This window comes from Mus caroli, chromosome X (assembly GCF_900094665.2).
Source record: "Mus caroli chromosome X, CAROLI_EIJ_v1.1, whole genome shotgun sequence".
In the NCBI taxonomy this organism is placed as follows: domain Eukaryota; kingdom Metazoa; phylum Chordata; class Mammalia; order Rodentia; family Muridae; genus Mus; species Mus caroli.
In genome coordinates this window covers 144,393,332-144,406,654 of record NC_034589.1, presented here as the reverse complement: position 1 = coordinate 144,406,654, position 13,323 = coordinate 144,393,332, and positions in this window count along the sequence as shown.

Sequence of the window (13,323 nt, the reverse complement as noted above, 5' to 3'; positions counted from 1 at the left end):
ATGGAGGCATTTCCTCAACTGAAGCTCCTTTCTCTGTGATAACTCCAGCTGTGTCAAGTTGACACAAAATTAGCCAGTACATCAGCCATCCAGTATTCCTCAGGTGAGAATTCTTTGTTTAGCTCTGAGCCCCATTTTTTAATGGGGTTGTTTGATTTTCTGGAGTCCACCTTCTTGAGTTCTAAATATATATTGGATATTAGTCCCCTATCTGATTTAGGATAGGTAAAGATCCTTTACCAATCTGTTGGTGGCCTTTTTGTCTTATTGACTGTGTCTTTTGCCCTACAGAAGCTTTGCAATTTTATGAGGTCCCATTTGTCGATTCTTGATCTTACAGTACAGGCCATTGCTGTTCTATTATTTTTTCATACAACAGGGAGCATTGATTTGGGAGCTTACTTACAATTTCAGAAGACGAATTCACATTATCATGGGAAGCAAATGAACACAGTGCTGGTGTAGTTGTTGAGATCTTTACATCCTGATGCAGGGGCATCAGAGAGAGAGGGAAAGAGAGTGGAAAGGGAAAGGGGGAGAGGGAAGAGAAGAGGAGAGGAGAGAAAGAGAGACAGAGGGAGGAGAAGGAGAGAGGGAGAAGAGATATACAGGGCCTGGAATGGGCTTTTGCAACATCAAAACTTCCCAGTGACAGATCTCCAACAAGGCTACACCCCCTACTCCCTTCCCCAATGTAACTGTGGACCAAGCAAGCAAATATATGAGTTCAGAGGGTGGGAGGCATTCTTATTCAAACCACCACAGTAGATATGTATGTGATAGTCAGAAGTTGACATCAGGTGTTTTTCTCAATAGCTGTCCATATTGTTTACTGAGGCAGACTCTCTTACTGCACCTGGAGTTTATAGATTCCAGCAAGTCTGGCAAACCAGCTTGCCCTAGGGATTCCTTGTATCTGACTCCCTAGGCTGGAATATAAAAAGCTTTCATGCCAGTGAATTCTAGGGATCTAAATTCTGGTAGTTATATTTACACTAACCTAAAAAATTATTTATGTTTGTCTTATTATGGAGGAGGTCAGGAAGAAATTCTTTCAACACAGATGAATTTCTGTCAAGTTTTGTAAGGTTAATTGTTAGAGACTTGCTTCTTAAACAAGGCTTCTTCTACCTCATTTCCTCTCCTGATGGTAAGGGAATACCACAATTCTGAGTCTTTCTTAGGACAAAAGGATAGAATAGAGTGTGATTCTAGTAGCCCCTAAGGCCTGAACTCATAATTAATCAGTCATACAATGTTAGGCCAGGTTCTACAGTGACCTCTGTCACTAGCCATAAAGAGAAGCTGTTTAGCTATTCACAGTGCTAATTAATCTCACTGCCTGCAAGATGTGCTCAAGTGCAGGACTTGTGGGAGTGGCCAAGCAATGACTGGTCCAAGTTGCAGCCCATGCCACACCTTAGAAGGCCATGAATTAGAGGCAGTACAGGCCAGAGACCCATGATAGAACCAAACACAAGTGGCAAAAGAAGTCAATGAAAATGATTCCTAATGATATTCTGCTACACTTATAACTCAGTGCCTAGCCCACTTGTTGTCAGGGAGGACCCATCCAGCAGTTGATCAGTGCATTGTCCACTCATCAAGGAAGCTTGTTCCTGAAGTATATGGGAATAAGCATAGAGACCCGCAGCTGAAAAATATGCAGAGTGTGAGAGATCTTGGAACAGCTAGTTCTAAATGTGATGACCTCATCAATTCCCTCCCTTCAGAGCTCAGGGAACTCTGCAGAAGAGGATGGAGAAAGACTCTAAGAGTCAAAAGGAATAGAAGACTCTAAGAAAACAATGGATTCCATGCACAAGAACTGATGCACTTTTGAACTCACAAAGACATTTTCAGCATGCAAAGGGCCCTCACAATGCTAAGCAGGATGTGGTCCCAGTGCTGAGAAGGAAAGTAGAAACAAACCCCTGTCCTTAATCCAGAAGCTGTCTGCAATGAGAACTGTGTGCAAAAGACAAATTAGTTTTCTCCAACAGACTCACTGGGTATCCAAAGCAGGCTTAAGATCAGGCCCCATGCCCCATGCAGTAAATGGCCAACTCAAAACAAATTCAATGGCATTTTTTCCAGGGTTTTTGTTGTTTTGTTTTGCCTTTTAATCTCATAATGCTTTGCCTGAGCTTTTTTTTTTTTTTTTAATCTTGTAGATCTTTGCTTATATGATGTGGTTTCTGATTTTGATTTTATGGGTTTTCTCTCTGTATGTGAATATGTGTACTTCAGAATCCATATGTGTTCCTTGTGCTTTGTCTGTCTTTTTCTCCCTGTTTGTTTGGGGTTTTTTTGTTGTTTATTTTATCTTATTTTGGTATTCCTTTTTTATCTTGTTTTACTTCATTGTTTTTAGATGACTATTTTCTATTGAGAAAGAAAGAAGTAAGAGGTATAAATTTGCAGAGATGAGGATGTGGGGAGGATCTGGAATGGGTTGGGGGAGGGAAAACTATAATCATAATATGTTATATGAAAAAATATATTTTTAGTAAAAAATGCTGGATGAGCATTGTGAGTCAGGAGATGAATCATTTGATATTTCATTGCATATTATTTCATGTAATTTTATATATTAGATGTTTTATTTCATTAATGTTATTTTAATACTAAGGCAATGTAAAAAAAAATCATTGCCTATTTTCAAATTCCAAACTCTGGGTTAGGGAGATGGCTCTACATGTAAGAGTACTTTCTCTGCAAGCATGTGGGCCAAAATTCAAATTTCTAGCAACATTAAAGAAAAAGTTAGTATGAATGTATGTTTCTATAACTCCAGTGCTTTGTAGAATAAAGATAGGTGGGTATGTGAGTCTTATTGGAGAGACAATGTCTCAAAGGAAAGATACAGCTCTTTCCTTTAGTAGAGAAATGATAGAGAATTAACCCAGCATCCTCATTTTACCTCCATGTATGTACATGTACTTGTGCATGCAACACACACACAATTTCAAATCTCCCATTTCATTCAGAGTCTTTGTCTAAGCCTAAGTGTCTAGTGATGACCCTAGAATGAACGTTAAACAAAGATAACAGAGGAATGTGATCTCATATTCTACACCCTTTTCACAGATTCCCCCACCCCCACTGAGAGGAGAGCGATGAGAAAGAACTTCTTACATTCCCCTCATTTTATTTTTGATAGTTGCTTAGTAATTATGATGAGGTCATTATATTTTTTTATTAGTGTCTCTATTGTTTTTGTCTAAATGTACCTGACCTGGGATCCCCTTATGAGGTACAAATTCAAATATTGGCTCTCTGAAGTAAAAGAACACAAATTCTTCAGAGGGCCCCATTGTCTTACAACAGAAGAGCCTGCTGAAGTTGTCCTCTCTTCCACTCTTTCACAGCATCTTCCCCTTGGGGACTTGATAGTGGTACTCTGTCACAAAGTTGTCAGTCCTCTTTAGTGTGGTAATGAAGACTTTCTAAATTTTCTTGGACACAGGAGACCCCTAAACATTTTGCCATGCTAAAGAATGAAAGTGCCAACTGCATCTGACACTCTGCCCCTCAGATAGATAAATGAAAGATTATCTTATTTTCTAATTGTGGTAACTGTGCTAACTTTAGTCTTCTTAGTAAGATACAAGATGAATGTTCTATAGAAAGGGGAGAAGAAAGGAAAGGTTGTCATTTTCCAATCTCTAATTCTTCTGTACCCTTTAAGCCCAACAGCCATATTTTTACTTTAAGGGTAAGGCAAGCAAATAGGAAAGAAATGTTGGCACGTGACCTACAGAAACATTGTTCTCAGTAGGCAACCCTTAAAGGCTGTTCCTAGGGACTGGTAATTCTCTGAACTTAAAACACTGGGGACTTGGTGCTTTTTGTTCTCACTTGTGAATGCTAGTCAAAATTCCAGGGAAAAGTCAACTTTGCACTTCACACCATGACTCTGAAAGGAATTCTTTGTCACCTGAAGCTTTGACATTTTTGAGAACTGAATTTGATTTTTTGGCTGCCTAATCTGTGGGGTATCTCCAAGGGAATGATAACAGTACCTGATCAAAAAAAAAAAAATGTGACTATTCTGTACACATAATTCTTACCTTTCCATCTAGGAAAATAGCTGACCTTTGTGCATACAAAGCTAAATTTAGAGCACTTTTACTTTTGACTTTTTAACCTAAGGTAAACAAAAAAATCAGGTTATCCATGAGGCACATACTTAGAAAATGTCATGAAACTGAACCAAATTACCAGCAAGGGAAGAGTTTTAGTTGCAGTGATTATGAACCATCCACATAGCACTGTGGGAAAAAATTTAGATACTGTTGTGAGGGAAAGGAGAAACAAATGAAGGTAATGGGAAGATGTAATAAAAAAAATCATATTATACATATATATATAAGTGGTAAAATGAAACTGATAAATTTATATCTGAGTATACACTAATAATAAAAAGAGATCTTTTAAAATATTTTAATAGCTTACTACAGAAGCATATCTGGGGAAAACAAAGAGGGCCAAAATCAATATTTCAAATGTCTATTAATATATAAGAATTACATATATGCTGTGTATACTAATATACAGATATATTTGTGCATTCTTTCATACATACTACATGTAATAATTCATGCATACATATGTCTGTATGTGTATTAATAACACCTTTTCTATTGATGGAACTGTAAGTTTTAGTTCTTTTGTTTTCTTTGTAACATTCTGTTTTACAAATATCTACTTAATGTGTATTGATAATAAGATGAACAGTAAGTAGATATGTTGAATTCATACAAATGACTTAGTATATATATATATATATATATATATATATATATATATGTGTGTGTGTGTGTTTGTGATATATATCACTTAACTTTTTTAATGAAACAATAAAGTTGGAACTATGATTTATCTTCATTTTATAGATGAGAGTTTCCATTACACACCTGGAAAAGTAGAATGGCTAACTGGTGGTAAAGCCCAGTCATGAGTCTGGACCTGTCTTCATCCATAGTTGCTTTCTTTTCACTCTGCCATCTAATTACACAGCTGACATGAAAGGAAATTAGAGGAACCACAGATCAGTAATGGTTCAATAATGATCCAAACTTCTGAAGTTTCATTCTTATGAGATGGGATTAAAATGGAAGTATGCAATCCATTTTAAGCCAGAACTAGTACAGGCAAAAGAGATGAAAAGACGGTGGCTGCAATATTAGCTTTATTTCTCATACAATATAATAGAAATCATGGTAGACTAAATGAAGAGGAGTGATCTGGATAAATACTGGGGACTGTACAGAGAGTATAGCTGTCAATGGAAAGTCATTGGTTTATGAAAACCTCATTTACACAGGTTCAACTTCGAACTTCCTGTACTGGTTGTAGCCAAAATCACCCCAAAATTACTTCAAAGGCCTTTTCTATAGATACTCCAAAAATTAAAACATTTATCATATTAGATATATAAGAAATTTCTGATGTCCTTCAAATCATAGTGTTCATGAAAAGCAGTAGTGCGTTAGAAACAGCAAGACACTGACAGTTAAAGAAAGCCTATCAGGAAAAGTAAAAAATGTCTTCTACCCTACACACACACAAAAAAAGTATAAGCGATGAGGAAAGTTTGCAACAAAATGGTTAGCCTTAACCAGGAAAAACACACCAAACATATATGCAGGTAGCATTATACAACCAAACTGGCTATATTTGGTGTGTGTGTGTGTGTGTGTGTGTGTGTGTGTGTGTGTGTTTGTGTGTGTGTGTACATGCAATAATTATTGAAAAAAGAGTCTTTGAATTAGGAGAGTAGGAAGGTTTATGGGAGGGCTTGAAGGTAGAAATTGGAAGGGAGAAATATTTTAATTAGGTTACAATATTAAAAATTATACATATACTTAATAAATATATTTCATATATACAGATATGTAAGAAAGAGAGAGATAGAAAGAAAGAAAGTCTATTAGGTGTGAGGAACAAGTGATCACTTGGCAGGCAAAAGAACAATTTAGGCAGAATAGTTGGACAAGAAATAGGACCATGTAGCTCCTTCATGTTTCAGCAGCCCCTAATGACAGTATCAGTGCAATATAGAACACTACAAGACAATACCATACAAGAGAGAAAGATTATCACAAGAAAAATTGGGGAGGTAATCGGCAGTCACCAAGTGTCTTCCTAATTTCATAACTAAGTACCACGTTGAAAGCAAAAAACTCATAAACACCGTTTTGAGTCACTGAGAAGAAATAATATTGACATCATATATTATGCTCATGAGGCTACAGAAATAAAAATAAATGTAATAGCATTTATACACACAAGCTCCTGGTTTCTGAGAATCATTCTTTTCTGAAATACTTTGCTCTCTGATGAGGTCAGATATATGAGTCATTGTGTTAAAACCTGGGAATGATATTAGTGGGTGACATTAAAATTTTTCAAAATCTACTATCTCTTTTCAACTTCACCCTGCCTATGAAATTTTCAGGATGCAAAATTCATAATATTTTATGACATTATGCCTCAGTGATAGTTATGTTTATCAGAAATAACATTAATATTGGGGTCTCCTAATGAATTAATCTGACTATTTTTTTCTGTGCTTTACCATTTGACAGCATCTTTTGAGGAAGCAGATAATACTGGAAGCAAATTTGGTAACTAAGAATAGTTGATATGCAACATCATGTATGCCTACATTCAACAAATAATCATTAAGAATTTGAAACAGGTATCTCTATAAAAGCCCTGTATGGAACACATGAAATCACACAGTTTTAACTGACAATCATTATACCCTCCTATGTCCATATTAATGAGTTAATTAGTAATTAATAATTAAAGATAGACTCAGCTATGCAACTCTGATGATCCCACAGGGGGTTGTCCAGTCTGCCCTAGATTAGCTCTGTTTCTTGTGTCTCTCATTCTCATTTTAGGACTAGCAAGTGTACCAGAAACATAGATAGTTATCATTTGTTTTCTCTGATGTGTGGAATTTAGACTTTGTGTATGCATGTGTGTGTATTTGCTTGTGCACACATATTCATGCATGTGTGACATAAAAATTAAAAGCACAATATGAAAGAAGAGGCCTAAAGATAAAGGGATAGGGAACAAAAAATAAGAGAGAGAATTTAACATGAAAGCAGACTGCTTGGGGAGAAAGGAAACTAGCAGAAGCAGGGACTAGGGAGATGGGAAGAGCAAAGATAAAGTATTATAATAAATGCATTTTTTAGTGAAACTGATACCAAAAAAAAAGGTGTCTGGTAGCCATAGCTAAGGCACAGGGTAACAAGTTCTATTTACAAGCACCTTTTGATCTTCTGCTCTGCCTTTCAAACACAGACACTGGTTTTCTAATAGTATAAACTTCAGATTCAATTGTCAAAGAATGTGTACAAAAAATGGGGCCTATTAATGCAATTTACTACAACTCCCACAATATTCTAGGTAATGTGCCAAACACATTACGCACATTAGGTGCACTAGGGAGACATGCCAAGCATGGCAGATGCTAACCTCCTGGGGCTTACAGTAAAAAGTGATAACTAGACATATGAATTCCACTTCAGCCTGCTATGATTGCAATCAAAAGGTACTAATGGAGGTAAGTCTATGGTGCCTATAATTTCTGGGAGGAATATGTTCTTTGAATGATAGATTTGAACTCCCATTATACTGTATTGCTGCATATTGGCAAGATAATCTGATATGGTATAGTAGTTCAAGGGAATATTTAAACAAAAACTAAAAGATTTACATGCTGTGCTTTTTTGGCTATTTGCCAGTATAGGAATCAGAAAGGAATTCTCATCTAAGAAGCAAAGGTCTTCAGTCTATGGCTCTTTCCTTTATAAGAATCTTGTTATCACTACTGTTGGCATTGCAAGAGTATCTACTTAATTCAAAAACTTTTGCAGATACCCACCTATGTATCAGGCTTTTTAAGGAATGCTCCATTGAAGATGCATCTACTCATGATAATTTTGTAAGAAAAAATAAGACAAGATTTAGCCCTTATTCAACAAGTAATTATTAAATAACTACTTATTATGCTAGGCACCGGGCCTGCCAGATAGGAAATACATATATTACTGGCCCTCCAATGCTCACATTCTATTACAAGAGACAGACTTGTAAACAATACAATTAAAATATAATGAGGTAAATGCCTTTACAGGAGACAGTATACTTTAAAACATTATGCAAATGTAAGGTATTATAATTAAGCAGAACTGTAGGTCTCAAAGACCTCATCCTGTTTTCAGAAGTGCCTAATTTATCTACAAGAAAATCTGTAGTGCTGAGACAATTTGAAGTAGAGGGAGGAATACCTTGATTCCAAAACCATACGCCATCACTGTTTCTACTTTCTGAGAAAATGTGATTAAAAATGAAAAATAAAATGATGATGTTTTCCAGACCAGCAGATAAATTACAAACTTTGAAGATTCAAGAGAAGACTTAAGTACATGGACCCAGTACAGTGATAAGAAAACAAGGAAAAAATAAAAAAAACAATTATTGAAGGTACATCACCTAAAAAATTGGACATGAAGCAGAGGGACCTTCCCTGGGCATCACCTCTAATTTCTTTTATAGGAAGTCAAAGCCTGTAAATTCTACTTACAAACAAGAGTTTCTTTTTATCAGCTCTGGTCCTTTCAGATAATTGTTTAAGCAAACAACCCACCTAAATGTTTTTGCTCTTCTCCATTCAAACTTCTCTGTTCCTCCATTTTTGTTTTGTCCATAAACATCTCCTTAAATAAAGGATGTTGGTTGCCAGAAGGTACATGATGATATCGGTTACTGAATCTGCTTATCTTATCCAAAACTTTCACTGACAAATATAAAACGGTTTTAATAAAGCACATACCCTTAGACATGAAAGGAGTTATTTATCACAAGTTGTAAACACCTAGAAGCCAAATCACTGGTGATTAGAGATGCTACTGAGAATATCAGTGCCACAATCTCAGTGATGCTTTAATTAAATGACTTTGCTAAAATTATGAAACTTTCTTAATCCCATGAAAAATGGATGCCTCTAACAATAACCTGTAAAATGAAGCAAATATTGCTGTGCAGTTGGAAAAATTTATTGTCATCTACACCAGCCTCAAAGATAAATTTATATATATGCATCATAGAAAGTCTTTCAGCCTGTTGATTAATTTTCAAGTGAACCAGGAGTTTAAGACCTAATTAAATCTCTCAAATTAATCAGAATAAAAATGTTTTGACTACTAAACAGTCAAGTATTTTATTAGGGATTATGAGGGGATAGTAGTCATCTGTTCCTCGAATTTAACTTTTCTCTTATGTTGATATTCATTCTTTGTCTCTCTCAAACCTTAATGTTGCTGACCCCTGTTGCAATTAATCATATATTTAAAGACAAACCAAAATTATATTATTCCATTTAATTTAGCATGCAAAAGGTCTTCCAGAAATACAAGATGGAAATATTTTTCCTAAAAGTAAGTAATTCCTATAACCCTCTCATTGGTATTTTATACAAAATTCTTTCCCCATACAGAACACAAGCAAGATTTTAGGGATATACAGTACCTTGTGAACCACTTCCAAATAACTCACCCTCTCAAACTTCCCATGTCCATGACCAAGGTTCTACCCCCACCTTCTGCCAACCTGCTAGATCCTATGTGGATCCTACCTTCAGTGCCGTGGCATAGTGTGGCCTCCCCTGAATGCACCTCAGAAGATCTCTAAGCATTCTAACAGACTATCTCCAACCCAAAGGACCCTCCCATGACATATTCAACCATTCTATCCAGACATATCTACCCCCATTCTCAAGACTTGAACCAGGAATCACTTACTATGTATCACCCCAGTCTCCAATATTCACCTGACTTCATTCCACTCAAGCCAGTTCTAATTCTAGGCCCAACTTGATTGAAAATTCCCTCTTCTTCTGCAATCTGCTCTGCCCATAACAAATTCAGAACTAACAAAAGAAGCTCACATGACCAGATCTCAAACAACTATAAAAAGAATTTCAAAATTCAAGCCAATATATTTTCTCTAAAACCTACCAGTGCAAGAAGCACACAAAATACCAAATGAACAAGAGTGGAAAATAAAGTCCCCACAACATAGCACAGTTAATACACTATGTATGCAAAACAAAGACAGTATATTGAAAGAAGCAAGAGAAAAAAAAACCCACAAGACACTAATAAAGCAATACAAGAAGCACATTTCAATTTTAAAGATAGGTACCACTTTATAGTAAAGAAATAGACAAAAAGTATTCTAATCAATTAGGACTAAAAAGCAAGTAGATATCAGTATTCTAATATCTAAAAGAAATAGATTTAAGGCATAAACTAATCATAAGAGATAAGAGATAAACACTTCATTCTAATCAAGGGAACAGTTAAGAAAACATTACTATCCTACACATATAAGCACCAAATTCCGGGCCACATAACTTTATAAAATTCTACTACTATATTTAAAGATACAGATTAACATCAATCCACTAAGAGTAAGTAATTTCAATACCCCATTTAATCTAATCAGCAGGTTAATTGACAACATATATCTAAATAATATCAGAATTAATTGACATCATGTATCTAAATAATTTTCCACGAAAAGGAAAAAAAATATACATTGTACTCAGCAGCATATGGAAGCTTTTCTAAAATAGACTACATACTGAAACAAAAACCACATAATTACGATTCAAAAACATTGAAATCATTTCTTGTATTTTATCTAAAAACAATGTAAAAAAAAAACCCTTAAATTCAACAGCAAACAAATCTCTAGTAAATACACAATTTGATGGAGAAAATACTCAACACAATACTCACAAATTGATTCCAGCAACACATCAAAAAAATCATCCACCTTGATCAAATATGATTCATGCCAGGGATGCCAGGGATGCTTCCATATACAAAAATCTATCAATGTTGTCCACCTAACATAAACAAACTGAAAAAAATATAACATGATCATCTTATTAGATACTTGGAAAGCCTTTGACAAAATCCAACACTACTTCATGTTAAATGTCTTAGAGAGATAAGGGATACAAGGCACATACATAAACATAATAAAAGCAATATACAAGACAATAGCCAATATTAAACTAAATGGAGAGAAACTTAAAGCAACTCCACTAAAATTAGGGACAGGCTGCTCTCTCTCTCTCTCTCTCTCTCTCTTGAAGTTATAGTTGGATTAATAAGAAAACTAAAAGTGATCAAGGGGATACAAATTGGAAAAAAAGTCAAAGTGTTGCTATTTTGTATGACACGATAGTATACATAAGGGACCCAAATAATTCAACTAGAGAATTCTTACAGCTGATAAACAACTTCAGTAAAGTGGCTGAATATAAAATTAACTCAAACAAATCAGTACCCTTCCTTTATACAAATGATAAATGGGCTGAGAAAGAAACTAAGGATACAACCGGGCATGGTGACACATGCCTTTAATCCCAGCACTTGGGAGGGAGAGGCAGGCAGATTTCTGATTTCAAGGCCAGCCTGGTCTACAAAGTGAGTTCCAGGACAGCCAGGGCTATGCAGAGAAACCCTGTCTTGAAAAACCAAAAACAAAAAAACAACAACAAAAAGAAAAAAGAAAGAGAGAGAGAGAGAGAGAGAGAGAGAGAGAGAGAGAGAGAGAGAAAGGAAGGAAGGAAGGAAGGAAGGAAGGAAGGAAGGAAGGAAGGAAGGAAGGAAGGAAGAAAGAAAGAAAGAAAGAAAGAAAGAAAGAAAGAAAGAAAGAAAGAAAGAAAGAAAGAAAGAAAGAAAGAAATTAAGGATACAGCACCCTTTGCAATAGACACGGATAATATAAAATTACCTTGATGTAACTCTATTTGTTGAGGCATCTCTATCCAGGCCATTGGTGTAACTATAGTCAAGCAAGCAAAAGTACTACATGACAAGAACTTCAAGTAAAGCTAGATAAGGCTAATTGATTCTCAAAAAAAAAAAAAAAATGAAGCTAAGGAAACGCTGTAACTTTAATGTTTTCAAAGTCTATTTGTAATGATGGATCTTTTTAATTTTTTCTTTTATTACTATTAATCATTCAATTCGTTTACATCTCAAATGATATCTCACTTCCCAGTTACCCCCTCCACACAGCCCCCCTTCCCATGGTATCCAACTTCCCTGTTACCCCATCTGCCACCCACCCCCACCCCACATCTTCCTTCCCCTGCCATTTTGCCAATATGAGAGTGCTCTCCCACCCACCCACACTCTCCAGCCCCACCACTACAGCATCCTCCTACTCTGAAGCAGACAAGAACCAAGTGTGGAAGTTCCTGGTGAGGTCTGGACAGCAACTGACCAAAGCAAAGCAGATGCTTCGAGCCAACCATCAAGCTGAACTCAAGGAACCTGGTGTGGGAGCTGGTAGAAGGACTGGAGGAGCAGATGGGGATTGCAACCCCATAGGAAGAACAACATAGGCTGAGCTGACCACCCAGTTCTCCCAGAGACTAAACCACTAACCAAGGAGTGTACCTAAAGGGATCCATAGCTCCAGATACATATGTAGGAGAGCCAGATAGCAACGGGAGGGGAGGCCTTTGTTCTTGGGGAGGTTTGATGATTCTTAAAGGCTTTAACCTCCCTTTTAGCCCACCACCTACAAGAAGTAGTGGAAAAGAAAGGATGTGGGGATGAGGGGGAAGTGGACCGATTTAGAAAGTTTCATTTGTGTTGTCTAGAAATCAGCAGTTCAGTTCACAAGAGTCAGCAGTGGCAGTTTGATACACTCACAGACACTTTACAGATATACCAGCAGTACAGTTCAGTAGAGTCAAATAGCAAACATGAATCAGCAGCCAGGCCTCAGCCTTTGCACAAGTCAGCAGGAGGGTCCAAAGCCAATAGAAAAGCCAGGATAGGTTCTTGGCTGTGCCTCTTTCATTGAAGTGAAGATCAGCGAAGACTGGAGACAAACAAGCCTTACACAGCTAGCTCTATAGGCAAGCCTAGATCACCCTCCATCAATTTCCTCTACAGTCCTCCATAGGTCATGCCTCAGCATAAGAATCTGTCTCAGCTTACATCACTCTGCTAATCAGCCTGAGTCTGCTGAAGTGGAAAGAAACTGCGGTACACCACCAGAAGTTTTTGGTGTGTTTTCCTTTATGGAATCCCTACAAATGACAAACACAGTTCAGCTATATAATGTAAGGTAGACCAATACATGTGTAATTAGCAAAGAACCCCTCATCATATGTCCTGTCCTTTCATGTGCTTGCTTTAGCAGAACATCCTTTCTCCTGTGTCTATTTCTGCAAAGCATTCCTTCACAAGTCTGCCTTAGCCTTTC